The sequence below is a fragment of the Dipodomys spectabilis genome, unplaced genomic scaffold, assembly GCF_019054845.1.
Source record: "Dipodomys spectabilis isolate Male_0828 unplaced genomic scaffold, ASM1905484v1 ptg000104l, whole genome shotgun sequence".
Classification (NCBI taxonomy): Eukaryota; Metazoa; Chordata; class Mammalia; order Rodentia; family Heteromyidae; genus Dipodomys; species Dipodomys spectabilis.
Genome location: NW_024870781.1, coordinates 1,778,431 through 1,804,793, shown reverse-complemented (window position 1 = coordinate 1,804,793; position 26,363 = coordinate 1,778,431). Strand labels below are relative to the sequence as shown.

The 26,363-nt window shown below is 44.4% G+C and overlaps 1 long non-coding RNA gene across 1 annotated transcript in view; it reads right to left on the bottom strand.

Moving 5' to 3' along the window:
* Nucleotides 1-1,679: 1,679 nt before the first annotated feature.
* The window catches only part of LOC122114053, a 33,886-nt gene continuing 9,202 nt past the window's right edge, over nucleotides 1,680-26,363 (bottom strand). Inside the window, exons 2-3 of the long non-coding RNA XR_006148515.1 lie at nucleotides 1,860-1,952; nucleotides 1,680-1,764 (exon numbers count right to left, since the gene is read on the bottom strand). This is a non-coding gene — a long non-coding RNA (uncharacterized LOC122114053). The remainder of the gene's footprint in view (nucleotides 1,765-1,859; nucleotides 1,953-26,363) is intronic.

The window sequence follows — 26,363 nt, the reverse complement described above, 5'->3', positions numbered from 1 at the left end:
TAGGCTTTCCTAAGGCAAAAGGTTGAAGAACAGAGGTCCAGTGAATCATTTGCCAATAAATTTCCAGGGTCACCAAAACACAGCATTCTGGGTAAATTTGAGTTCAGTCACATGGTTTTGAATGAGCCCCATGACAATGATACCATGGCTCTTTTCTGCCTTTGTGTGGATTTCTGTAAACATAGTCTGTTTGAGCTGTGATTTTCTGGATTGAGGTTCTAACCTAGAAAGAAATATTAAATGCAGACAGATTCTTTTCCTAATTTTCAAGGGACAAGAAAGTTTCTACTGAAATTCCCACAACATAATCTTTTTTTTTTTTGCCTTAATGAATGAAGCCTACTATTACACAACACAGAGCATTTTGCCCCAGTGCAGATCAAACAGTGACAGGTAGCCCCAATTCAATTCACTTGATCAAGTGTAGCAGACTTGACTATAATACTTAAGGGCTGGGATTAGGAATGTGGCTTAGTGGTAGAGTGCTTACCTAGCATGCATGAAGCACTGTGTTCAGCTCCTCAGTTCCATATAAATAGAAAAAAACGGAAGTGACACTGTGGCTCAAGTGGTAGAGTGCTAACCTTGAGCAAAACAAGCTCAGAGACAGTGCCCAGGCCCAGAGTTCAAGTCCCAGGACTGACAAAAACAAACAGACAAACAAACAAAACCTTAAGGGCTTTAGTGGCTCATGCCTATAATCCTTGCTATTCAGGAGACTGAGATTTGAGGATCAAAGTTCAAAATCAGCCCAGGCAGGCTCATGAGAATATTACCTCTGGGACTAGGAATATGGCTTAGTGGTAGAGTGCTTGCCTAGCATGCAAGAAGCCCCGGGTTTGATTCCTCAATACCACATAAACCGAAAAAGCTGGAAGTGGCACTGAGGCTCAAGTGGTAGAGTGCTAGCCTTGAGCCCAAAGAGGCTCAGGGATAGCACCTAGGCCCCGAGTTCAAGCCCCAGGACTGGCAAAAAGAAAAAAAGAGAATCTCATCTCCAGTTAGCTACCAAAATCCCAATGCAGATCTGTGGTTCAAGAGGTTAAGTGCCAGCCTTGAGTAAAAAAGCTAAATGAGAGTGCCCTGGCCCTGAGTTCAGTACTTCTCACCAATGTCCTAACAGGTTGAAATACCAAGATTATAACTTCCCTGCATCAAGCCATTGACATGAAGCTCTGAGACAGTATTTGGTTTATGCCTTTGCTTCAGACAATACTGCACCTACTTATCAGACTCGTCAGTTTCACAAATGTTTTCAAAGATTTGTAGACTTAAGAACTCACTAGTCCCTAAACCATCCCTCCCCAGATTTAAAGCCTCTTAGTGTCAGCTTGTGGCAATTCAAATCAGACTTCTCAGATAATAAGCCAAATATGTTGTCACTAGAGACCTAATCTCACCAGACCATCGAGCTTATTCATCTGAGAAGGAGAATTTCCTAACTCTCATATCTAGCTGGGGATTAAGGCCAATGAATTCCACTCCACTAAACTTTAATTTTTGTTATTATATTTTGTTAGCAGTACTGGGGCTTGAACTCAGAGCCTCATGTGCTCCCTTGGCTTTTTCTACTCAAGGCTGGTGTTCTACCACTTAAGCCACACCTCCACTTCCCTAATCTTTAATTCTACCAAGGTACTCACAATGGTTGTATTTCTCTCCAGGTCCTCAGCAATGAACCCTTGAAGCAGCTCCAGTTGGCCACAGAAAGTGATGTCAATGGTGAAAGTAATTTGCACATAGCTCCCAGCTGAAGCCTACTATCTGAGCAACCCAAGGCGTAAGAAAAGTGTGTCAGTCAGCTTTTCATCCTTGAGACAAACACTCAAGATAATCATCTTGTAAAGAATTTGGCTCACCATTTTGGAGACTTCAGTTGGTTGACTCCATTGCTTTTCAACCTGTGGAGAAGCATCACGCCATGGTGTGATGTGTGGAACTTGCTTATCCCACTGTCAAGATGCAGGAGAGAGAGAGAAACCTGGAGTTCCAACATACTCAGCAAGGTCACACCCCCAAGGACTTAATTTCCTTCCACTAGGCCCCATCTTTTAAAAGGTCCCATTACCACCTTAGCACCACCCTGGAGAGCAAGATTTTAACATATGGACCACTGGGAACATTCAACATCCAAACAATAGCACAGAAAAGCAGAAAGCAGCCCTGAAGCTCTCTCACCAAGGGGAAGAAAAATCAAAGCTGACCAGATAAGTGGCCAGGGACCAATGGTTTATATCTAGCCCTCTGAGTAACTAGCAATACTCTTGCTATCAGGGGACTGTGATCCAATGATATAGTCCAAAGACATAAAGAGTATGAGTCAACTCACGTGCCTGTGCTTTTTATGCTTGCAACCCTAGCTTCTCAGGAGGCTGAAATTCAGAGAAGAGTAGATCAGAAATGTCCATGAGATTCCATCTCCAAACTAACATCAAAAGCCAGACTAGGAAACCAGTCAAGCAAGGGTAAGGCCATACATTCGAACACTGGTACTGCCAAAACTAACTAAATAAATAAAAATTTAAAACCATAATAAAGAGTATGAGTTGTATGGCAGTGGAGGGAGAAGCCCTGAAGTGCGGCAGTTCCCCCAGCACCATCTGCAGCTACCCACATAAAACGTTTGCATCAGGATGCATTTTCTCCACTCTACCATCAGCGCCCCTCCCCCTCCAGCTCAAACACTTCTGCTTGGGAACATTTGTGTGAAGATTCTTAGGTCAGAATATGACATTGAGATAATCAAGAACGGGTCTTCAATTCAAAGACAAATCAAAAAGACGGAACAGCAGTCCTGCCCCCAAGGGTCATAGCCACAGCTGCACAAACTGTGCCTGACACCCAAGGCCAAGGCCATTAAGAAGTTCATCATTCAAAACACAGCCGAGGCCACAGCCGTGAGGGATGATTCAGAGTTGGTATCTCCAAGAGCTGTGCTCTTGCCAAAGAAGGCTATATAGCTCATCCTGCTGTCTACCAAGTGCCTTTCCCAGCAAGGTGGTCAGGAATGGTAGTATCACAAAGGTTGGGGCAGGGTGAGGATGAGGTTCCTCTCCTCTTGAACTCAGGGCCAGGATGTTGTCCCTGAGCTTTTTTGTTGCTGTTGCTTTTTGTTTTTGTTTTGTTTTTGCTCAAAGTGAGCACTCTACCACTTGAACTACAGCTCCACTTCCAACCTTTTGGTGGTTAACTGGAGATAAGAGTCTCACAGACTTTCCTAACCAATCTGGCTTTGAACCACAAACCTTAGATCTTCGCTTCCTGAGTAGCTAGGATTATAGGCGTGAGCCACCGGCACCCAGTTGATTAATACTTCTTTAAACAATTAACTTGTCACCTATTTTCTTAAAATAACAAAATGGCCAGCCACCAGCAGTTCATGCCTGTCATCCCAGCTATACAGGTGAAAAGTTCACAAAAACCTATCTCAACAGAAAACAAGCTGGATGGGATGGTACATGTCTGGCATCCCAGCTACAGTGAAAAACAGAGATAGGAGGATTGTGGCCTTGGCTAATCTGGTCAGAAGTCAGACGCTATCTCAAAAATAACCAGAGTACAGAAAAAAAAGCAGAACGGAAAAGGATGGCGATATGGCTCAAGTGATGGAGCACCAACCTAGCAACCACAAAGTCCTGAATTCAATGTCAGTGCCAGCAAACAATCATGATATTGCTAAGAAGGGAAGCTTAGAGAAGGAGGAAGATGCGGGGTGGGAGAGAACTTTGGTGATGGAGCTGATGGGAACATAATTGCGAGATTGGTGCATTTCATGTGACGCAGTGCAGGAAGAGTGAATATGAATCTTTTCCCAGACCAGAGATACGCGGCTCCTCTTCTCCCTCTCTGCTGGGCAGTGTGTCACAGCTCCCAGAAAACCCAGGATCATGAGGAGAAACAACCACACACACCCTCAGGAGGTTGTGTGGCTAAATGAGGATGTGTGGTAGGCAGGGGGTTTCAATGCATTCTCAGCAGAATATTTTCCATTTTTCATTGGCTCCTCTGGAAATAACTTCATCATAAACTGGGGACATCTGATACTCATATCTGCAAAAGGTGAAACTAGTAAGATCTGAATGAACTCTGTGGCTTGTACTAATATCAACTCCCAAGTCTGGATATTGTATCTTTCTTCAAGGTGTCACCTAGGGTAAACTGGATAAAGAGGATTGAGTCACTGTATATTGGTTTGTAACTCTCTATAAATTTATAGTTTTCTCATAATGAACATTTCTAAGTGATTGAATCCATGTAAATTATATGCACAATTTGTTAAACAGTCCAAGTAAGCATAGGCAGACACATATTGTAGGTGACCTAATAGTATGTACTGTTTTGTTCTGATGTTAAATTTCCATACAAGGCCTACGCACAACTATCACTTTGCAAATAGAATTGTGCAGTGTTCAACCTGTGCAGTAATGCATAGGCAAGCCTGCCTTTAGCCATCTACTACAAAAGGAAAACCCCAGTCACTTTTTTTCCATTTCCATCATTCTAGTTGCATGATCTACTTGGTATTTCATACAACTCCACCTTTCAAACCAGTCTGGATTGAAATGACCACATCTGTGTATCAGTCTTGCCGTTTTGAATCCAGAGAATTCTCAAGTTTCTTGATCTGCAATTGCTCAAATTTCAGGCTTAAACATAGCCCTTATTTATCTCCTTCAGTGACCCTTTATTGAGCACTTACTATATAAATTCTAAAGATCAATTCCTGACTGCACATGTAATCCCTGCACTGAGGATGCTTGTACAGGAGGACCTTGGGGCTAGGTTGGGCTACATAATGAAACTCCGCCTGAATTTTTTTTTAAATGACAAAAACATAAAGGAAGAAAAGGCTGCTCTCTGTATTGTTGTAACTCTGACTGTGATGAACCATAAGTCATATATACAGTACATCCTTACATACATGGTCTCCAGACTCTCACAAGACCCTCCAATCTAAGGCTATTCAAGTCCCTCGTGTACATAGTATGCCATTGGCCTATTAGCTATGCACATCTTTCCAAATACTTTAAACCATCTTTAAATCATTAAACACTCATCATACATAAAACACCCTAAAGGCTGTATAAATGATGTCTCTACTGTATTGCTTAGGAGTTAATAACAAGGAAAATGTTTATATGTATATAGACACACATACAGTGCAGGTGTACATGCACTGTACATGTATAATACAGAGCCAGCCTTTTTTGTCCTGGGCATTTTCCATCCCAGGTTGGTTGACCCCATGGTCACACACATGCTGTTATGTGAGGTGTCACCCTCTCTGAGGGCCATTCTGCAAAGCCCTTTCTCCTGAGAAACTGCTCTTCAAGGGAGCTCATATCTAGGTTCTTAATAGTTGGCAAACCCAGCACATCCAGAGGGAAATCTACCTGAAACAAGACTCCACCCACTGCCCAGCATTTGCATCCTAATTTCTTTATGAAGTCAGCCCTCACCCTCAGCCGCTCTGGCCTTGTAATCATCAACCACTTCAGCACAAGGATATATGGCCATCCTGTGACTACGTGGTTCACACAGGCCCAGGCCAAGCCCAGTATAAACTCATTTAGGGGTGCAGATCTGGAGGCAGGCACGTCCTGGCCAGATGAGGAGGCAGTGGCAGGGGCAGCTCTGGGAAGAGGGCTGGGCAGGTGAGGCAGTGATTCATGGGGGCTCCCCTTTGTCAGGAGGGTGGGGCAGGAAAGGGAACCCACACCCAGCCCTGGCTCTTCCCAGATCCTCAACTCCCGCCCCCATTTCCCAGAAGGCCCAGGTGCAAAGGACACACAAAGCTTGTTTGGAGCTACATGTTACAACACAGCTAACAGAGGATCTCAGGTTTGGTGCTTTCCTTAGGCTTCTAAAAGGAGACTAACCGTGAATGTTTTTATAAACATTCAGAGTGTGAATAAAAGGAAGAGAGACAAGGTGACCTTCAGCCCCTGGATGTACTTTTCTATAACAATTTTCAACTCAACCCACACAACCGCCCCCCCCACACACACAAATATATACACATTCGCCTAGGATCTTCTATTCACTACCCATACTACCCACAAGCCCTACTCGCTAATACAGGAAAGAGACAGTGTGCCAGAAGGCCAAGGACTCAGCTTTTCCAGCTTAGAGAAGAATGAGAAAGAGACAGAGGCATAGAGTGAAGGGAGAGACAGAGACATAGAGAGACAGCAACAGAAACACAGCCAGAGACAGAGAGACAGGGAAATAAGCTGGCTGAGGAAGAGTTTGCTTAACTTAGCTGACCTAGCCTTGCAGGTAAAGAAAAACCTACCTAATCTAAAAGAGGAAAGAACTAAAGGTGAGACTTGTTTAGCAAGCATAAAGCCATGAGTTAAATCCCCAGTTCTGAAGGGAAAAAAAGCAAAAAAAAAAAAGAAAAGAAAGAAAGAAAAAAAGAAAAAGAAACAGAGAAGCCTCCTCTTACTTTAACTGTAAGACAAATTTATATCCTAGATAGATCACTTACTAATTGCAGTTTCCACAAATTCCTTTACCTACTATGTCTTCCTTCCTTTGTTTGTAAAATGGAGACAATGTCTCTGTACATCACCTCTATAATAACAACTAAAAATTAAAATGTTTTAAAAATGGCAGTGATGGCTATGATGATGATGGTGGTAGTGGTGGTGGTGATGTTGACGGTAGTAATAATGATGGTAGTGATGATGATGGTGATGTAATGATGATAGTAATCATGATGGCAATATTGATGATGATGATGCTATCCAACAGTCACCCAGTCTCTCTCAAAAGAACCTCTTGACTTCAGTGGGGGGAGGGGAGGACTTGGAGAGGTGGGGAAGGAAGGGATGGTAGAGGGAAAACAAAGGAGGAAGTAACAATGCTCGATAGGAAATATACTCAATACCTTATTCATGTAACTGTAACTCCTCTGTACAGTATTTTTACAATTAAAAAAAAAACATAAAAAGAACCTCTTAAGACTCTTAGTTTTAGGGCTGGGAAGGTGGCTCAAGTGGTAGAGCGCTAACCTTGAGCTGAAGAGCTGAGGGACAGTGCCCAGACCCAGAGTTCAGGCCCCGTGACCGGACCAAAAAAAAAAAAAAAAGAGTCTTAGTTTTAGCTCTTAGCTTATAAATGATTTTACATAAGTTTCCCTGGTGGTGTTAGTTTAGACCTGTGAGTCCTGGCCAGTGCAGGACAAACTCTACCTATGGCTGGCCTGGGGGAATGTGAGGGGTACCTGGTGCTGGGGGCTACTAGGAGCCAATCAGGTGGCACCAAGGAGAAACCTCTATAGGAATAATCACTCCATAAAATGTGCAGTATGGTTTGTGCAAACAAAGCCATTGACAGCCAGCCTTCTGCAGGTGGGGCCCAGCTTGGAACAGTGGCCAGCGATAGCCTTGTGAGTACCATCAGGATAGTCCCACCTGGCCACCACCTGAATGTCACCACCTGAGTTTAGAAACAGTTTGGGTTATCAGTCCCTATTCAGTACACTCTTGGAAATGCCAATGAAGCTGATGTGCTTACAGACACAGGGCAATCTTACTATAATTGTAAAAGGCCACAAATGTACATACATTGGGGGGGGGGGAGCAGGAAGCCAAGCTGGGCACTGGTGGCTCACTCTGTAATTCTAACTGCTCAGGAGGCTGAAATCTAAAGATATTGTTTGATGCCTATCCAGGCAAGAAAGTCTGTGAGACTCTTATCTCCAGTTAATTACCAAAAACAAAGCTGGAATTGGAGCTATGGCTCAAGTGGTAGAGCACTAGCCTTGAGTAAAAAAGCTAGACCCTGAGTTCAAGCCCCAGTACCAGCACATGCATGCATGCAAGCACACACACACACACACACACACACACACACACACACGATGGTTCATGCCTGTAATCATAGCTACTCAGAAGGCTGAAATTTGAGGACTGAAATTTGAAGCCAACCCAGGCAGGAAAGTCAATGAGAATCTTATCTCCAATTAACCACCAAAAAGCCAGAAATGGAGCTCAAGTAGAGCATCAGCCTTGAGTGAAAAGCTAAGGGAGAGCACCCTGGCCCTGAGTTCAAGCCCCAGTATCAGCACACATACAGGTTTTATGCAGATAAAACATAAGATACAGGAAGTTCATCTTCTATACTTGGACCATCGAAGTATTAGGTGTTTTCCCTTTGCAATATTCACCTTTGGGCAGGAAGGAAGAGAGTGAGAGAGAGAGAGAGAGAGACAGAGACAGAGACAGAGAGACAGAGAGAGACAGAGAGCGAGAAGGAAATGGGAAAGGCTGGCTGGTTCCACTGACTAGGCCTTATGGATAGAGTCTGAACAATTCTTTTTAACAAGTAGGGCTGAACCTTGGGGCTCAGATTGGCTGGAAAACCCCAGTCCCTCATAGACTTAACCACTAGACAGGGAAGTCTCCACTGAACAATGATGGAACTGGTCATGCAAGGGACAGAGGAGGAAGAGAGGGTGACTGGATGCCCCAGCTCCAGCGGATGCTTGGGTCTGAAATGCCCCCACCAGCCCTACATATATCTTTCCTCCATCTAGAGTGAAGCAGAGCCTGTTCCCAGGACTAGGAGAAACAAGAGCCATAACCTTGCTTTGGAAATGACAGGTATCTCCTGCATCTCAGCAAGATGCCTGGTCCTGGTTGGTTTTCTTGTGACCTCTGAGTCCTGGCAGAGGGGAAAACAAATGCCCCACCCTGCTTGGTAACCCTCCAGAGTTCCTGGCTCCAGGTGCTGGGGGTTGTTAGAGGCCAATCGGGCCTTATAAAGGAAGAACTTCCAGAGAAGTTCTTGGATGTTTCTATTTTCTACCATTTATTAATGCCAATGGTATTCTGGGCTCCAGGGGAAGCAGAGATAGGTAGACCTAGTGGGCTGGCAGTGTGTGGAGAGAGACAGATATGTGGCATTCTGGACCTCTGAGGGAACATGCCAGTCACAGCCAGGGAGCTGCCCGTGTCCATGTCATCAATTTAAGAGTTGTTCTCAGAACTTTCCACTCAGTGCTTTAGTCACAGGCTAAACCAGATTCTACTGGCTTCTTGGCTAATGATCAGCCGGCAGCCCCAGCGCTTGCAGCCACTCCCCAGGCCACACACCTGGCCCCTTCGCTCCAGGTGCCCTTTCTCATCAAGGGACAAGTGGAGGTAGCAAACGGTTTCAGCTTTCTTCCCAGGCTCCTGATGTTGGACTAGCCGTTCTTCCCCCATTCTAAGGCAAGGGAGGGTTTACATCAGCCCAGAAGCAAAGCCACCACCGTGGAAGGGGTGAGCTGGGACTGCAAGGAGGGCTCTGCGCAGCAAAGGAGGTGGGATGAGACTCCTGGTTGCTGCTGCCTTCAGACCCCAATCAAGCTTGATTGAATTGGTTGATTCAAAGGTCCCATGAGCTCATTGGCCCAGCTAGGTGAGCAGAGTCTAGCTCTGCCCGCCGCTGAAAGCAGAGGGCTATCCTCTGGGTTCAACACAGTGTCCCTGGAGGTGGCCTGGCCCCCTCTCTGGCAAGGGACAGAGGTGACAATCTGGAGATGATGACAGGGATGCCTGTCGCTTTTCCCACTAGCGGCACTCATCCTCCTCCATTACTCACTGACGGAGCCTAGCCAGGTCCCCAGGGGTTAGATCCTCCAGGGAGCCTTCTGCTCACTTTGTAAGCTGAGTTATAGCAGCCAGGAAGAATATCTCCCTGTTTCCACCCCCCAACCCCGCCTCCAAGCCAAGCATGCCTGCAGGTCGGTGCCCAGCAGCCCCTTCCCCAAGAGCCACCACTGGGGAGCTGTCCCCAGTGTCAGCTGTTTCTGAGATGGTCTTGAGTTACCAAACAGAGGACATGGAAATTGAAATTGGAGAAGCTGCCTGTAGGAGCCAGAGGGCTCCTGGGGCAGCTCTGGAAAGACATCCCAGCCAGAGCTAACACATTATTTACTGGTTCTATTGGGGAGACATATATGGTTATGAACAGAACCTCTTCTTATCACAGGACACAGCATCCAGCCTCCCCCCCCCCCCCACCATTCTATCCCCACCCCTGCGTTGCCAGGGGGTGGGGAATGCCTGATAATGCAGGTCAGCACCACAGAGCTTGCTTCCTAGGTGTCTCACAGGATGTGGGGGAGAAGCCATCCATTTCACAGTAAGGAGGAAGGAAGGACCCATCCAAGGGGTGGGGCTTTCTCTGGACCAATCCATGCACCAAAGCCTCCTGTGTGCCTCCTGAGTCACCTGCCACACCACACCCTCCGTACCCAGGGAAGGGATTGAGGACTAGGGATATCAAAGGGAGTGTGTACAAGATGCTAGGTCAAAAAATGAACTTTACAATTTAGGTGGGGGGGGGGAGGGAGTGTAGTCATGGAGATGGGCAGGGATGGTAGGGAAAAACAAAGGAGGAGGCAACAATTCTTGATAAGAAATGTACCTTGCTCATGTAACTGTAACCCCTCTGTACGGTATTTTCACAATAAAAAAAAACTTATTAAAAAAGGGGAGAGTGCTCCCCCCAAGAGGCCAGGGCACCCTCACCACGCTACAAACTATCACTTAGGACTGCTGAGGGCTGTAGGAGAGGGAGGAGGGGGAAGGGGGAGGAGGAGGAGGAAGGCTAGCCAATTGGAAATGATGTCACGTGGCTGCAGCTAAAAAAGCAGCCTGCTGTTGAGCTGTGGGGTGTAAATGCCAGGGCAGGCACGGCCTGGGCTGGGAATGGGTTCATCAGATTGGATCGAGTGGCTGCTTTCCTGGAAATGGGGCTTCTAGTTCTGGGGTGGTAAGCCTGGGAGATTGCTTCCCTCAGCCTTCATTGGAAAACACTCAGACGTGGTAGAAGAGCTGGGACATAGGAACAGCAGCCCTGGCTTCATGACTACAGCTACCCAGCCTCAAGGACGCAGATGACCAGCTCTGTGTGCAGCCAGGGAAGCAGGAGGTCCATGCACCTGAGACACAGAGATGGTCATCCCAAAAGGACACATAGGTCAGTCAGATAATGAGCTGGCACAGAGCATGTGCTACCTCCAGCCACCCCTGAACACTCCCCAGCCACGGATGCCAATGTGACAACACCTCCACGCTGTGGGGGAGGAAAGGAATCAAACAGGGCAACAAGGGGGAAAGTTCTGCAGGAGGGCACAGGAAGCTGCCTACTATGGGCAGAATCTGCAGAAAGGCAGGGGCCTGGGAAAGCTTACTGTTTATAACTGTGCTGAGCCTTGGGGTTTGGAGTGGGGACAGCCTTCAAAAGGAAATAGAGGTTCAACAAATATCCCTTTGACAGAGTCCCAGGCTGACTTACACTCGGCCCTCTCCATGCCCTGCAACAGCTTTGAAGCAAGGTCACCGTGCAATCAACCATACAACACCTGGCCTGGAACGTGCGAAGCTTAGACCTCTTCTGGAAGGTCCAACATCCACCACTGTCTACCAGGCACAAGACAGCCACAAACCTTGTCTCACACAACTGGTGAGCTTAATGTTTCTCTTGTATCATCCACAGGGGGCCACAAGCTCCCAGTAAGCCCTCAAGAATGTGTGCTCAGGCTAAAAGGACACAGAAAGCCCCAGTGGGGATGCGAGGGGACATCTGGTCAGGATGTCCGGTCCAGTCTTACCTGCAAGCATCCAATTTCTACCCCAACAATGAAGGGGAAAGCTGGTTTTCTGAGCTCCACAGATTTCCCTAGAGACATGAATATGATCCAAAAGACAATGGGAACAATGGGGAGGGAGGGAGAGAAGAGCAAAGAAGAAAGAGAAAGGGGGGAAATCCTGAAACCGGTAACCCATGAGATAAGATAAGAAATAGAGACAGACAGGAAAATAAGAGGGCTCACCACAGGTGGACACCCACGGGATGCACTTGGAAAAGAGTGCAGAATATAATGTTAGATAAATCTACATTTTTTTAAATAGACAAGATTGAGCCAGGCATCCATGACTCACACATGTAATCCCAGTTACTCAGAAGGCTTAGGTCTGAGAATCATGGCTCAAAGCCAGCCCACACAGAAAAGTCTATTAGACTCTCGTCTCCACTTAACCACCAAAAAGCTCAAAGTGGAGCTGTGGCTCAAGTAGTAGAACTCTAGCATTGAGCAAAAAAGCCAAGCGAGAGCAGGAGACAGTGAGTTCAAGCCCCAGTAGCAGCACAAAAAAATGTAAAAATGAAAAATTGAAAGGAAAGATGGAAATGTTGAGGGGGACATAGCAGAGCACTTAAACACAATGAGATGGATTTGAAGTTGGAAGCTCAGAAACACATAACTATGTATTCACACAAACATATAACCAAGAGGCTTAAAGTGGTAGAGTGGTAGAGCCTTGAACAAAAGAACTTAGGGACAGCTGAGGTCAAGCCCCACAACTAACAAAAAGAAAAGCATTATATATATATATATATATATATATATATATGAATATATGCATATATATGATATATGCATACATACAAACAAGAAGCAAGCACTTAATTAGAGCAAACATTCTTATGCCCAGAAGCTAACATAAATAAACACTTAGGAAATGCCAATAATGATGGCACTGACTTGGCATCTTTGTGTACATTGCTTCTGGTCATATGACATATTACTGGGCATCAGGACCCTGGAACAGGTGATGTGCATTGGCTGTCTTTTATCCCTGTGTATGTGTATAAATGAGGGCATAAATCAAGCTCATTTAAAGTGGTTGTTTGTGGGAAAGAAGGAAGCAGGACTTGGAGGTCAAACAAGGAAAATAAAGGAATAAAACAAAATAATGTCTTTCCCACATCCATAAGGATAGAACATCAAGCTAAGGAATGAGAAACTGGTTTCACTCTACTCTCTCCAAGTATATGGGATGTGTGTGTTTGCATATGTGTAAGCCAAAGTTGATTCACTCCAACAGCTGCATTATGAAGAGTCACTTGCTGTCTTCTGACCTGATTGGCCAAACCTGCCTGAATTCCATCCCTCCCAAGCCCTGGCTTTCCCCTTTCCTTCCATTCAGTGAGCTCCCTCAGAGCCTTCCAGTAAATACTATGGTAGCATATTAGCTTTTGTTTCCTGCCACTGAAATGCCCAATGAGTCTTCAGTAAATTTGTCATTGAGAAACAATGAGTCTTCTAACAAACAGATTTCTGGGTAAATGGAGGAAGTGGCCATTTAGTTCTACTCCCAGTATCTAAGACCCTGACAGCACTGTTTCGGAACAGGTCATGCTTTAGAATTTAGTTTTCAGTCCCCAGCACAGTGCCCAGCATACAAGAAGAGATCAATAAATACCCGTGTGTGTGTGTGTGTGTGTGTGTGTGTGTGTGTGTGTGTGTGTGTGTGTGTGTGTGTGTGTGTGTTAGTCCTGGGGCTTGAACTCAGGGCGTAGGTGTTATCCCAAGAGATAGCACCTAAGGATAGCTTTTGGGATCAACGCCAGTGTTCTATCACTTAAGCCACAGCTCCACTTCTGGCTTTTTGATGGTTAATTGGGGATTAGAGTATCTCATGGGCTTTTTCCCAGTCTAGCTTTGAACTGCAATCCTCAGATCTCAGCCTCCTGAGTACCTGGGATTACAGGTATGAGCCACCAGCACCCAGCAATAAATGCCTTTTAAGTGAATGACTTCGTGAAAGCACAAATAAGTGAGTTAAACACAGCTGCTGTTGTCAATTTGCTGTTTTTACAGAAGCTAACCTTGTCAGATGTTTCTGATAGCATCTTGGTATAACATCAGGTCTTCGTAAATAATGTGGTTGGGCCAAATTGCCAAGGGTTAGCTTTATGGATGTATTCTATGCAACTGCATGGGCCCTATGCTCCAAACTTCTCTTTGATTTAATGCTCTGACTTCACCATTTTGAACCCCACAAAGGACATGCTATAGTTTGGATCTTAAATGTCACCGAAAGGTCCACATGTTAAAGGCATTATTGGGAGGTAGTAGAAGCTTTAAGAGGACAGATGTGTGGTGTATGCTTTTAATCCAGCTCCTTAGGAAGCTGTGAAGGTAGGGGAATAATGATCCAAGGCTAACCTGGGCAAAAGCCTGAGACCTTATCTTCTTTTTATGTTATTTTATTTATTTTTATTGTTTTTAGTAAATAGCTGAAAAGGGGGTTACATTTCCATAAGTCAGGTTATTAAGTACAATGCTTCTTGGCAAGACTATCTTCTAAAACACAGACTAAAAGCAAAAAGGACTAGGTGCACAGCAAATGTGGTAAAGCACTCACTCACCTAGTAAAAGGCCCTGAGTTCAAACTTCAGTTGTGCAAAAGAAGAAAAAAAGCTATGGGGTCTCATGTGAGATCCTCAGGTCAGTAAGGGTGGGCCCTCGAAAGGGATTGTGGGTCCTCAGCTCCCTCTCCTTCTCTTGCATCCTGGCTGTAAGTTGAGTGGGTTTGTTCCAACATGTGCATGTACCACAGTGCACTGCCTCACCACAGGCCTGAAAGCCATCTGATGATGGACCACAACCACCCCCATGAACCACAGTACACTTTTCTCTAAGTGCATTATCTCAGGTATTTGTTAAAGGGACAGAAAGATGTCTAATATTCCCATTTTGTCCACAGCCCTGAAGATCATTTAGCTAACCCTTGTTATCTGTGTCCTGAATATACCAGCTGCAAACTCAAAAGAAACAAAAGCACCTCCCATGAACCACCATACTGCCTGGTGTCCACTATGACAACCTTCAGGTATTTCTCTGGGATCACAGCCTTTCCTCCTTACTTCTACAGGGCTGGAGTTCCATGAACACCTCTCTTAGATACCCATGTAATAGAAGTGTGGGGTACTGATTGCACCCACAGTGATAACAACTATGGCACAATAGAGCTTGGAGTTGTCGCTGGGATTCTGAAGACCTTTTCCATTCCCAGTTCTGGAGAAGAGGTAATATTTGGTAGAGAATGGGAATTTGGGATGTAAGAGAAAGGTCAATTTGTCAATTTGTCATATAAACATGGGTGAGTTATTCAACTTCTTAGAACCTTTAACTTTCATCTTGACAATGGGAATGATTATAAAATTATTGGGGATGCCAGGCCCTAGTGGTTACACAGGAGGCCAAGATCTGAGGATTGAGGTCTGAAGCCAGTTCAGGCAGAAAAGTCAGTGGGATTTTTTTTTATCTCCTAGTAATAAGCAAAGAGCCAAAAGTGGAGGTGTAGTAGCTCAAGAGGCAGAGCACCAGCCTTGAGTGAAAAAAATCAAGCACGAGTACAATGCCCTGAGTTCAAATTATAGCACTGGCACGCACACACACACACACACAATTGTTGGGGAAAATAAGTTGTAAATAAAAGAAAGAGGAAGGAGGGAGAGAGAATGAGAGGGAGGAAAAAGGAGAAAGGAAAGAAAGTAGAAGAGGGAGAGAGGATAAGAAATGTACTCATTACCTTGCCCATGTAATTATAACCCCTCTGTACAGTATTTTCACAATAAAAAATTTTAAAAAAAAGAAGAGGGAGGGATGTAAGAAACAACTAACATCACTAAAATGTGACCAGTGCCCAGCACATGAGAACTTCACCCCTTTGCCCCATTTACTCCCATTTCAAAAGACAGCTCTCTGGGGGCACCCTGGATTTAACACCATTTTCCTATAGTTGCCAAATGCCTTGGCCATTTTCAAACATCTCCTAAAACTACTCACTGCACAAGACACCCTCAGAGCAAGACTCCCTTTTCCAATCCATATTCTAATGCCACCTAAATACTCAGGCATTTTGTGCCTTAGAATTACTTTCCCAAAGCTTCTAATCAGTACACATCTCATATCCAACCCCACACCGATCATACTCCCCCCACCTTTACTCCCTCCCTCCACACCTCTCTCCCGTGTCAAATAATCATGCCCAACCTACCACGAGTCCATCGCTCCCTTCTTTAAAGCCTCTGGATCTCCTGGGGATGAGAACTGTAGGTCTCATTTCCTGACCTCCTGACCCAGTGGAGAACAGAGCAGAACATTTTGATAAGGGTAGACTCAGTGTAATAGCGACTCCCTGTTACCTGAGTTGGATAGGAGGCATAAAATACTGCTTTCTATAGAATAAACAGGTCTCAGTTTAGAATTCCTTTTTGGCCTTGCCCTGGAACCTGTCACCTTGTCTCAGACCCTTTGCTTTATAGAGGAACCACATACAGCCTTCACTCACCTCCCAGGGGGCTCAGAGAACAATTGGGAAATTGTTTTTTCTTGCTCTATTTATTGTGTATTAGCCATTCTAGGAACAACCTCTTATTCTATCGTGAACAGCCTCTCACAAGCAATTTTTAAAAGGAGGGACTCCATACAAGGAAGGCCAGATAAGGAGGAATTTCTATACCAGCAAAAGAAAGAAAGGAAAATGATTAAATATGTACCCAGTTTAAAATTTCATTTACCCTCCAGCAAAATGAAATTCAACCCCTTCCAAAAGATATGAGGAGCTTTGAAATGGTATGATCTACAAGGAAAACGATGGCGATGATTTTTCAGTTAATAAAATTTCAAAGCTCACTTTCTGTGAAGTACAAATCTGACCCCAGAATTTTATCTCCAAGGGTGCAGATGTTGGTAATGTGGAAACCCAAGCAAGCTACCCCTGGATGGGGCACTGCTCCACCTGGCAGTGAACCCCCGTTATTATGAGGAAAGTGCTCCGTTTATCTTTTAAAAGGTATTTTACCTAGAATACAGTGTCTTTGTGGGGAATTTTTTCTGAAGCTAAATAATAGCAGCAGCATTTGACATTTGTTATGGTGTGTGTGTGGGGGGGGGGGGTGCGTGTGTGTGTGTGTGTGTGTGTGTGTGTGTGTGTGTGAGTGTACACTCCAGGCTTGAACTCAGGGCCTGGGTGCTGTCCCTTAGTTTTTTCACTCAAAGCTAATGCTTTACTACTTGGACCACAGCTCTACCTCTGGCTTTTTTTCTGGTTGTTTGGAAATAAGATCTCAGCCTTCTGATCAGTTAAGATTAGAGGCTGGAGCCACCAATCCTGGTGGTTGCAGCATTTTTATTAATCAAGTATGCTTTTGATAAAAGCAGGGAAGTCAGACAAGGTCTGAAATATCAAGGCTGGTTTATTTGTTTCTCTGTTTTCTGTCCATTGGTTTTATATTTTGCGGGCATTTTTGGAAGAGAATGCAGAATGCACCTGGACTAGCCAGGCAGATGGTGTCTTGTACAGCAGAGGTGGGGCTAAGTAGAATGGAAACTGGAGATCAGGAAAGGCAAATGAGGTGTTAATTCATAATGCTTGCTTTGTGCTTTATCATTTGCAATGTGAATGGTTATTGCTGTTCAGTCTATGTTTTGCTGAGCTTTTCAAACTTTTCTAACTTTTTTACATCATGACTTCTATATATCAGTCTCTCTCTCTCTCTTTCTCTCTCTCATACACAGGCATACACACACACTCAAACAGCAGCAGAATAAAAATTTCACAAGCTGACACTTACCCTTACTGTATGCAAGGCTCTGTGTTATGTTCTATTTTACTCCTTTGATTTTTTTCTTTAATGCTTGCCAAAACTGTCTAAATTGATTTCACAACGCACTAATGGGACGCAGCCCTCGGTTTTCAATGACCCTTTTACTCAGTGGGCTGAACATTCTTGGCACTTGCCCTGAGTTCTGCCCCCATCTCTGTTCTTTCCTAAGTTCCCAGGACTACAGGCCTAGTCACTTCACTTCCTCTACCATCTTCCCAACATTTCCAGTTTCCTTCCAGTCCTGTTTAAGGTCTGGGGGACAGGCAGAATATAGATGCAATGAGCCCTTTCTCCAGCAGTCAAACAGCCAACCCTCAGATGCTCATAGATAAAAACATCCTCTTGCTGGAGCTAAGGCCAGTAGTCTCAGGGCAGCATTGCTTGATGTCTGGGGGGAAGCAGTAGCCTTGTGATTCCATAACAAGCCAGTAATCTGGCTCTTTCGAGAAGGAACTGTTCCTTCCTCCCAGTCTTACCTGTAGTTTTTAAAAATCTGAGGCTTTTATTTTGCCCCAAATATTGGTTTCCAATTTTCTGATTGAAGCTTAGTTGATAGTACATAATCTGGAAATTAATATCTTATAGCTTCATAGAAACTAACACTCAAAAAGATCAAGTAACTCTTACAAGGTCACACAGAGGTAAGTGGCCTATAAATTTACTTCTTTTAACGGGGTGCCAGTAGTTCACACTTATAATCCTAGCGACTCAGGAGGCTGAGCTCTGAGAATTTTGGTTTAAAGGCAGCTGAGGAAGGAAATCCCAGTAATAACTGAGTGCGGCTGTGGCTCAAGTGTTAGAAGACCACCACCCATGTATGAAATATGAAAAAGTTAAGGGATAGCACCAAGGCCCTGAGTTCAAGCCCCTTCGTAGTAAAAAACAAAAAAAATAAGTAAATAAATGAACTTCTTTCACTACTAGCTATGTATGTATTAAAGTAATGATGGTTTTTGTTTATACAGTTATACTTTTATGCCTGAATTATGGCCCAACCCAGGCTACTAACATCAGCCTCACCTGAGAACCTGCTAGAAAAACACATTCTCAGCCTTTCCTTTCTTTTCCCTTACTTGCATTCCTCCCTTCCCTTCTCTTTCTTATCTTTCTTTATTTTAAAGTCCCCTTTTATAAGCAGAAAATATTGCAGGAGTGTCCTAGGGGAAGATACATCAGTCCTCACTAGACATGAGATGAAACTTATTGGGCTGTCAGGTAACTCTGGCACTCACTAAAGTTTGGAAGAACCGTTGCTTTAGATGTTTGAATTGAACCAGAAATACTTCCCCACTGAACATCCATGGCCACTTTAGCAACCATCCAAAGGCTGTATAAAAAAGCAACAACTAGAAAAACCTGAGAATCTGACACATGTGACATACAGGCTCACCTTCACAAGTCTGGTATCTCATCCGGGGTCCACTAAACTAGAAAACAAGAACCAGCATGCTCAAAGCAGGGCTGCTGTCAGAATTGGTAAAAGTGCTCAAGGCAGGGGTGATTGCTTGGTTGATTCCTTGGCTCTCTCCAGCCACACAATTGTATGTGTTGGTCTTCAGTTACCACGATAGCATCGTCCCTCCCTTTTAACTGAGTAAAACAAAATTTCGTTGGAGTGGAGAAGAGGGATGAAGATAGTGAAGGAGTAGAGAGCCTGCTCATGAGGAAAAGATGGCTGAAAGGAAAGCAAAAACCAGAAGAGCAAAAGGAACTAGGAAAACAGGAAGAAGTTCAGCATGAGTAGAGAAAGGAGACTATGAACAGGAAGTAGATGGGGGTAGGAGAGAAAAGGAAAGAGAAAGGATGAGGAGGAGACAGCAGTGGATGGGGGAATGGGGTTAACATTTCAGCCTGGAAACTCTCCTCCCAGCATGGCACTTAATCTAATTTCTCTGTTTCCTGAGGCTTGGAGAGCATTCTTGTGCCTAGGAAAGGGCACGTATGCATCATCCATGCAGTAGGTGCAAACAAATCTCCAACTGTAGTGTGTGTCACCCACCAGGGCACAGACTGGATGCCAATGGCTAGGTGTGGAGGCAGACGCAGGACACTAATCCCAGCACCTCTTCCTCCCAGACCCCATCCAGGAGCAAGAAAAGGGCTAGAAATCAAAGTATATCCACATTTTTTCCTATTCAGTCTTCTCATATTGCCTTTCTCTAAGTTTTTGTTTCCCAGAGCCAAACTGGATGAACAAACATTTAATGCATTCAGATGAAAAGATGAGCAAGAGGAAGAGAGGGAGGAAAGGGGAAAGAAGGAAGAAAATGAGAAAGGCAGGGGAGGGGAGAAGAGGGGAGGGCAGGTCGGAGGGGAGGGAAGGAAAGGGCTGGGAAGGGCTGAGCAGGGTAGGGCAGGGCAGGGCAGGGAAGGGCTGGGCAGGGCAGGGAAGGGAAGGGAAGAGAAGAGGAGGGAAGGGAAAGGAAGGGAAATGCCTTGTTTACCGTCAAATGGCCTTACTTGTAGAATACCCAGATAAGCATTCAGATATTTTTTAAGCAAGTTTCCTTTTCTCCTTGCCTTTCCTTTCTTTTCCTTTACTTGCATTCCTCCCTTCCCTTCTCTTTCTTATCTTTCTTTATTTTAATGTTCCCTTTTATAAGCAGAAAACATTGCAGGAGTGTCCTAAGAGAAGATACATCAGCCTACCAGATGAAAGACTATCACATGTCTGGAAATTACAGGACGAATCATGAAAAACCACAAATGCCCAATGCACACTATAATGTGAAAAGATGTCAACACTTGGGAAAAGACAGATGGGAGAGAAAGAAAGGCCTTCCCAACAAGCTGATTCATTCCTAGTTGTTGGCCCAAATCTGTCTCACACCCAACCTTAGAGGACTCTACAGCCCAACCTCTACCCATTATGCCAGACAGCTCTACAGAAAGATAGGTCTCCCCAACCAACCGTCATGGGAATTCACAGAGACAATGTGCTAAAGCATCAGGAAGAGGGAGAAATGAAAACCAATACAAATATCAAGTGTATGGTAGATTTAAAGTAATTAACAAGGTAGAACTTAACTGAAAGATTTAAAAAAAAGCAAAATAAAGCTGCAGTACTCCATTTGGGGAAATTTTTAGATATGTCTCATTCACTCACATTACATTTTAGCAGCTGAACAGGTTCCAGAAGACTCTTAGGTTTAAAAGTGGCCTGCACGTTACAGGATGAGATGGATGGGTGGTGTTACAGGATGAGATGGGTGGGTAGATGGGATGGAATGGAGATGGGAGGATAGAATGGGATGGCTGGCATGAAATGGAATGGATGGAGTGGGCTGGGATAGATGTGACAAAATGGATAGGGTGGGATGCATGGGTGCATGGGGTACATGGGATGAGTTAGATGAGACGGGGGGATGGATGAGATGGGGTGGGGTGAGGTGGATGAGATGGATGGAATGGTGGGACGGATGGGGTAGGATAGCCTAGATGGGCGGATGGGATAATATACACAGGGTAGATGGGGAAGGACAGGGTAGGATAAGGTAGGACGGTTGAGTAGGTAAGATGGGATGGATGGGCAAATAGGCTGAATGGGGTGGGAAAGGATGGATGCGATGAGAGAGATGGGTGAAATGAGATGCACAGACAGGTAGGCACAGGATGGGATGGTGGAGTGGGTTAAAATTCCCAAATGAGAGTCAGGACAAAGGAAATAGTCTTCCACGGGAAAGGAGCTATATTTGTAACCAAGGTTCAGCAGAGCTGCCTTCAGAGTTTTATTTCTGCACCATCTTCATGGCCAAGGCAGGTCAGTCTTAGGGTAGCACCTAAGGTGACTGGAAATCGGCACATCTTTTTGTTCTTCCTCAAAAGCAGATTCAAGCAATAGCATACGCAATGTGTGTGCTACAAACTGTGCAAGCTTCCTGCTTAATCTCTCCAAGGAAAGGTATTTACAAACATGCTGAGCTGCCATTAATTACTCAATTACTGCTTGATATTTGCAGCTTCTTTCTAAGGCAAAACAAGTCCAATTCTTTCAAGAATGACCTTTGGGAAGGCAATTCTTCCAGTACTTAGAAAGTTGAGGCAAGAGGGTTATCAGCTCAAGCTTGGACCACACAGAAAAATAGAAATAGCCAGACACTGGTGGCTCACGCCTGAAATCCTAGTGACTCAGGAGGCTGAGATCTGAAGATTGTGGTTCAAAGCCAGCCTAGTACATGAGACTCTTACTTCCAATTAACCACCAAAAGGCCAGAAGTAGAACTCTGGCTGAAGTGATAGAGCACTAGCCTTGAACACAAAAGCTCAGGGACAGCTTCCAGGCCTTAAGTTCAAGCCCAACTGGCTAAATAAGTAAATAAAATGAGTGTTCCGTATGCTGCTCCTTATGCTTCAAAGGTTGAGGGGGTAAGAAGACTCCTGGAGCCATTTTTAAAGTCACTCAAGTTCCAGAACACCCATCTTACTCTTTCTTTCTTTTTTTTTTTTTGGGGGGGGGAGGGGTCCGGTCGTAGGGCCTGAACTCTGGGCCTGGGCACTGTCCCTCAGCTCTTCAGCTCAAGGCTAGTGCTCTACCACTTGAGCCACAGCGCCACTTCCAGCTTTTTTTTTTGCTTATGTAGTGCTGAGGAATCAAACCCAGGGCCTCATGCATGCAAGGCAAGCGTTCTACCACTAAGTCCCCTTCCCAGCCACCATCTTACTCTTTCAAAGCCACAGATTAACCTGTCCATCTGAAAAGCTTAGGGAACACCCCAGGAGCTAGCATCCAAATGGTAACAATGCCCTTTGGCACATCTTCATAAGCTCCTAACTTCATTTTCCTGGAATAAAATTGGCTTGAAAGAACATGGGTGGGGCTGGGAAGGTGGCTCAGTGGTAGAGCGCTTGCGTTGCATGCCTGAGGCCCTGGGTTCGATTCCTCAGCACCACATAAGCAAAAAGAAAAAAAAGCTAGAAGTGGCGCTGTGGCTCAAGTGGTAGAGCGCTAGCCTTGAGCTGAAGAGCTGAGGGACAGCGCCCAGGCCCAGAGTTCAGGCCCCATGACTGGACCCCAAAAAAAAGAAAGAACGTGGGTATAATTGTACAGGTTGATATGGTTTGAGTGACCCTTTTCCTTAAAGGTTGGTGTATTACAGGCTTGATCTTGTAGGTAGTAAAGTTGAATTGGGAGGTGGTAAGAGCTTTACGAGGTAGAGCTTAGTGCAAGGTAATTAGGTTATCAGAAAGGATTCTTTGGAAAGAATTAATATAGTTTTTGTTTTGTTGTCAGAACTTAACTCACTCCTGAGTGTGGATTAGTATGAAAAAAAAAGTGGTTCGTCTCTTCAGTCATCTTCCATGAAAGGTCTTACCATAGTGCCATCTGCCATGGCAACACATGGCCAAGAATGGTGTCACCAGACCTGGATCCATTGTGCCACCTGATCTTTTTTCTTTTTTTTTAAATAAAATACCTAACCTTAGGCAATTTTGCTATATAACAGAAAATTAATTCGCACATAAATTTGAAATGTAAACTTTATTTGAGAAGATAATATGTAATTCCCACATTCACCAACACCCAATTACCTCTTCTGTTACTTTCTTATATTAGGATGGTACATTTGGTACAATTAATAAACGAGTGTTACAGTGAGATCAAAGGAGGATACTCTTTTTTTTTGGGGGGGGGTCCGGTCGTGGGGCCTGAACTCTGGGCCTGGGCGCTGTCCTTCAGCTCTTCAGCTCAAGGCTACCACTTGAGCCACAGCGCCACTTCCAGCTTTTTTTTCTTTTTGCTTATGTGGTGCTGAGGAATCGAACCCAGGGCCTCATGCATGCAAGACAAGCGCTCTACCACTGAGCCACCTTCCCAGCCCCCAAAGGAGGATACTCTTAAGAGAGGAATAGAAAGGAACAATGCTATGTATATCCGATCATACAAAATAATATTTATTGAAATGAGCTCCAAGAAATGGAAACAATAGGGGATTTTTTGTGGTTTTTGTGATTTTTTTTTCTCTTTTTGTTCTGTTTGTTCATTTATCTATAAGTCTTTGGGAGGGTAATGGGAGGCACAGAAATGAAGAGACCAAGAAGGAAAAAATGCAGCAATGATACTCATTAGACACTAGACACTATGTTGAAAATGAACTATATAACTTGTGGGTGGGAAAACTGGGGGAGAGTGAGGGAAGGGGTGACATTGTCCAAAAAGAAATGTATTCTTAGCTGGGCGCTGGTGATGCACGCCTGTAATCCTAGCTATTCAGGAGGTTGAGATTTGAGGATCGCAGTTTAAAGCCAGCCTAGGCAGGAAAGTCTGTGAGACTCTTATCTCCAAAAAACCACTACAAAACCAGAAGTGGTGCTGTGGCTCAAGTGGTAGAGCACTAGCCTTGAACTGAAGAGCTGAGGGACAGCACTCAGGCCCAGAGTTCAAACCCTACAACCAACAAAAAAAGAAAAGAAAAAAGAAATGTACTCTTTACCTGACTTGTGTAACTATAACCCCTCTATACATCACTTTTATAATAACAATTAAAAATTTAAAAATAAATAACCAGTGTTGATACATTATTATTCACTGAAATCCATACTTTAATTAAATATCCTATGTTTTTGACTTTAGGTGTTTTTATTTGTTTTCCTTTCAGGATACCACATTCCATTTAGCAATCTGGTCTCCTTAATTAGGCTCCTCTTACCTGTAACAGTTTACCAGATTCTTCTTGTTATAGATGACCTTGACAGTGTGGAGGAGTGGGAATTTTACAAATGTTCCTCAGCTGGTTTTGACTGCTGTTTTTCCCATGATGAGGCTGAGTTATAGCTGTTGGTTGGAAGACCACAGAGGTAAAAAGCTATTTCCTCATCTTATGTCAAGGTCACATGTGAACATGACTATCAACATTAACAGACCTTGATCTGAGGCAGACTTCCCCAAAGTAGAGTTCTATCTTTTCCTACATTCTCCATACCTTACTCTCCAAGAGACAGGTGCAGCTGACATTTAAACTGTGGGGTAATTAAATTCCCCCTCTCTGAGGATAAAGTATTGCATCAACTATTTGCAGTTCTTTCACATGGGAGATTTGTTTACTTCTCCACTTATTTATTTGTTCAATCATTTTTGATGGTATGATAATGCATGCATATATATATTTTGAATGTTTAATTATAATCTAGTATTATTTTGTTGCTCAATTGGGCCAACTTGGGCCATGGGGAACTGCTTCAGTAGGAACCTGTGTCCTTCTGACAGATTCCATCAATTCTGTGGGATGGGAAGAGATGGGATGGGGTGAGATGGGATGGTATCTGAACTGCTAGTAGTGGCACTGAGGAAGAGCATTATTAGCTAGAGCACAATGGTTATGTGCAGGGCCATCGGCTTTTGGACTTACACATATTCATTTCCAGTGCTACTGAGCCAGCCCTACTGCCAGGAAAGCAGACTAGTGGAGGTAGGTGCGTTGGGAATGAAGACTAGCAGAGCTACTGATAAACAACTGATAAAGTGATTGATAGCTGTTGGAGTGAGTTTTGTTTTGTTTTGTCACACTATGGAGCCCAGGCTGGCCTTGAACTTTCAACTCTTCTGTCTCCTGGGGGCTGGAATTAATAGTTGCACCACATCTGACTGCTGTTTTTCTTTGGAGGCTTTATTATTATTATTATTATTTTAAGAGCTATTGCAGAGTCACAGCAAAATAGAGCAGAAAGTTCAGTGTTCCCAGGTATCTCCTGGTCCCATGCATGGTAGCCTCTGTCCCCAACCTGCACTCACCATAGCCCATTTGTTACAACTGGTGGAACTGGTAGATACATCACTCTGTTTTCAAATTCTATGGGCTGGACAAATGCATAATAATGCATGGCCACCATCCTGGTCCATACAGACTAGTTTCACTAACTTAATAATTCCTTTCTGCACTCCCCCTATTTGTCTCTCTTTCCCTTAATGCTCAAGAACCACTGGTCTCATTCCTATCTCTCTTTTACAATGTGAAATGGTTGGGATTATGCAAGAGGTAGAGGGCTGTGTGTGCACACATACACATGTGTACATACCAGTTCTGGGGCTTGAACTCAGCCTGGGTTCTGTCCCTTAACTTTTTCATCCAAGGCCATCATTCTAACCCTTGAGCCACATCCTCTCTTCTGAATTTTTGTTGGCAAATTGAAGAAAAGAGTCTCATGGATGTTCCTCCCCTGGTTGGCTTCAACCCCAACCCTCAGATCTCAGCCTCCTGAGTAGCTAGAATTATAGGCATGAGCCACGGGTGAACACCATAATTTAAAGAAATATAAAGAATGCTTGCCCATTTTCCCCATCTGCTCTTGTGCCTCTGTGTCAGAAAGCCAAGCATCAGCCATGGAAGAAGGACTCTTCAAGGTCAGAATAATGTATCCACTGGACTCTATCTCTGACTCTCCTGCTAGAATTCCTTGTGCCAGTGACTTCTTCTAAGGTCTGATGGACTTCCTCTTAGACCTATCTTCCCAAGGACAGATCTTTCCACCACAAATGTTACCCTAAACCTTAGGAATATTAGGGGGAGAGAGGATGAAGCAGAAATGGGGAGGGCTGCCAACACATACACAAGGAAACTACAGTGAAGACAGAGAAAAGGCCAAGTTGCCATTTATCTTCTGAGACTGGATCCAGTACTTACTCACTAGGTCAAGTACAGGCTGCCTCCTGACAGCACCATGCTCCAGAGCTAAGAGCAGAAATATTTTGGTGCTGATTCTTCACACTTTTCTCTATGCATTTATATAGAACAATAAACACATATGGAAAGGGATTCTCTCTCTTTCTTCATCATTTTTATAAAAATGTCATCTCAATATGCAGTATAATGTAGATCAGTCATCTCTCTCCCACATTTGCCCATGACATGACTTTGGATGTATGTATATTTCTTCATGATTTGAGCCCCAGTGTCCACACACCACCACCA